Consider the following 3,291-nt stretch of genomic DNA (forward strand, 5'->3'; position numbering starts at 1 on the left):
AGCAGGACTTTTGAAGTGTTTGACTCTGAAGTGCTCTAATCACAGGAAGAGGACAACAGGAAACCTATCCTCGGGAGAGCTGGTCAGTGGGAAGGGCTGGCCTAGCAGAAGTAAACAAAAATATTTTAATTGCCTGTGAGAATACCAAACGGGAAAGTGGGAGGGAGAGCTGGCAGTTTGCTCATCATTGAGACTGCTGAAAAGTCCCTAGGAGGCCGGAAGAGCACGGTGGGATGCTGGTGTCCTGCGCCATTTCCATGTTTATCTTTTGAGTAATCTTTTGTCGAAGAGCTGACTCCTCTACACTCCAGGAATATGCAAGCTGAGCACCGAAATTACAGTTCTGTCTGGTCCTTTTGTCATTGCACTGAGAAACAGCCCGAGGGCCTGACAAAATCAGTTCCAGTGTCTTCACTCAAATACTCAAATATGTCACTTCTATTTTTTTTCTTTTTGAGAGAGACCGATATGGTGTATCTGACTGTGACCAGAATTCAGTGGTTATGTTAAAAGTAAGGGCCCTGTTTGTGTAAGACAAAAAGCAAACAAGCCTAATTTTCCATGGGTAATGCCATAGACATGTTTGCACAGTGAGTGCTTAAAAGCACACCATGTTCCATACAGACAAATAAAATACATGGCCTCTCCTCGAGGAGTAAGGACTGTTGTTTGGTTTTCTGCTGGGAAGGTGTTTTCTGTCAGGGCTTTATTATAAAAAGAACCCGTTTAACAATAAAAAAGCTCTCGAAAACCCAACAGCGCAGTCCACAATGATGAGCCATTTTCATTAGTTTGAGCTGTTTAAACTTGAGCATTTTCTTCAGTTTCAATTTCTTGGACTGCTGAGCAGGAGATGGATCCAAAAATGAAACAGAATAATGCTCCTCCCCAGCTCTATGATATCTCTGTCAGGGCCAAAGGTTTGACTGTATGTATTATATGAAGAAAGGGCTTTCGTCTCGTACAGAGGCTCTATTGTGCTTCAGAAAGAGTTTTGGAGTCATTTAAATTTTTACTTCTTACCCATGAGTACAGAGCCTCAGACGGCTAGTTGTGAAGCTCGCAGTCTGTAATCACATCGGGTCTGGCCAGAACCGCTCCTCCGACATTGACGGATACTTGGTTTTGCCCTAAATCGTAAGGTGAGCCGAAAAACGAGAAGCCTGCCTAAAAGGTTATCAGATCTAACGCACTTTTACTGGGATGAGGAGGAAATACAGTGGTGGTAAACAAATATAAGAACCTATTGTGACTGCGGCTTAGAATCACCAGGAGACCAATTAACACCTTTTTGTTAGGATTAACCATTATGATGTTTGCAGCAAGAGCCTTAAATTGGTACTTTCTTGTAGTTCAAAGTACGACTACATTGCAGTTACAAGGGAAGTGGAGATCAAAGCTCCCAGAACAAATAATTACATGAAGGTAAATTCCATCTGATGTAGGAAGCAGCAGAAACCTCCAAAGAATAGCAAACAGTCTGGCAGGGAGCAGCCTGTAGGAGTGTGAGCAACACAAAAGGCAAGCTTTCAAAGGCAGAAACGCCTTTCCTCAAAATGATGGAGTGAAGCGGCCGCTCTGAAACCATTTCGTTATACGGGGCTGCTCTTTGCTGTGTCAGCAGCTCCATTATGAAGCCTTTATTTTCGGAGGTTCATCACTCAGCTGAACCGGTGCTAATACGTAGCATAGAAAGCCTGTGTGGGGTCTCTGTGCTCGGCTGGGAATTTTAAAGGTAATTAAGGAGGAAAAAGCCCATTGTGCTATATTTGGTGACTGTATTATTTTCTTGGTGTTGGTCCTGTGCCCAGGAGAGGAGGTTGGAGGGTGGGAATGATGGAATTCCCCTCGTTGCCTCCATGTTCCTCTTGAGGCCCTTCAGTGGTCCTTTGCCAATGAGAAACTTGCATTTATATAAATAACTCTGGAATTAATTGAAGTCTCAGCTTTGATGTAGTGTGCGCTTAGATGATATTGTCTCTAATTTAGACTTTGAGCATGAAGTAAAGGGGACTTTCTTTTTCTTACCTAAAATACCAAAAAAAAGACTCCAGGCCATGAGTAAATGGTTACGGTACTTTAGTGGTTTTCTGAATGCACCATTGTTTTATTTATTTCTTTATTTTTGCTGTAAAGCACCAATAAAATGGGTAAATGACAGAGGAAGAAGCCTTAAGTTTGCATTTCTGCAAATAATAACGGGTGTTGTAAGGAGAAACAAAGCCCACCCAAACAAAACAGAAGCAAAAGTAAAAAAAAAAAATCTCAAATTTTCCATTAAAGGGAAGGAAAATGTGTAGTGCAAACAAAAAACAGAAAAGTGTCCTGTTTTGGTTGGCATATGAATGAAAATTACACAGCACAAATGTACCTGTCCTGAAAATGAAATAAAGTATTAAGATCTCTATAAATGACACTGCAATTACTCTCCTTCTAATTAGAAGCTGGGAAAATTTAATTCCATAAGCAGCCTCCTCCTTATTCTCCTAGGTTATAAAAGATGTATTTCTTCAAAGACTGGGCGTCATGGAATAATAAACTAACACTTCAGTATGGGGTTGACTCACCTGTTTTCTCTCAGCCTGCGCTCAGCTGACCACCTGTATTCCTGTCAGCCTCCTGAGGCAGATAAAATATTTGTCATACAATTAAATTTTTATTGTGTCCTGAGGGTATTCTGGGTGAGATCTGCACTGGGTTAGGAGAAGGTGTGTGTCAGCTGAACTGGTCCAAAAAGCTGCACCGACAACCTGAGCGCAGCTTGATTCAGCCTCTTCTCAATTTAACTTAAACTGACAGGAATTACTATAAATACAACTAGGTACAGCGTGTTTTTAATGATAAGAGGTTTGAAGCCATTTAATTAACCTAGTTTAAGTAAGATATTAGTTATGATACCGCAACTTTTTTTTCCCCCAACATTTTGGTTAAAAGAAAAGGATTTAGGCCTGGATATTTTTCCTTCCCTCTCATGGACAACACAAGGATTAGCTGCCACCTTCTAGATCTAGAAGTGAGTACCAGAGCCCACTGATTTTTCACATATAATGTCCACATGGGAACAAGAAAAACTATTCCCTCAAAAATAACAATATTTTTAGGTAAGTCCTCCTTCCTCCCTCCCAATCCCCCCTCAGTTTGTCTTGTTGCCTGCTAGGAAAGTCTACTTCAATATTGACTGTCAAGGCAGTGTTCATTGGAGTAATTTATCTGTTAGAAAGAAATAAACATTTTTCAAGACGTTAACCCTTTCTCTTCCTCCTTGAGTTACCGGCACGCTGCTGGGGCTGT

Source organism: Charadrius vociferus, unplaced genomic scaffold (genome assembly GCF_000708025.1).
Source record: "Charadrius vociferus isolate BGI_N301 unplaced genomic scaffold, ASM70802v2 scaffold183, whole genome shotgun sequence".
Lineage (NCBI taxonomy): Eukaryota > Metazoa > Chordata > Aves > Charadriiformes > Charadriidae > Charadrius > Charadrius vociferus.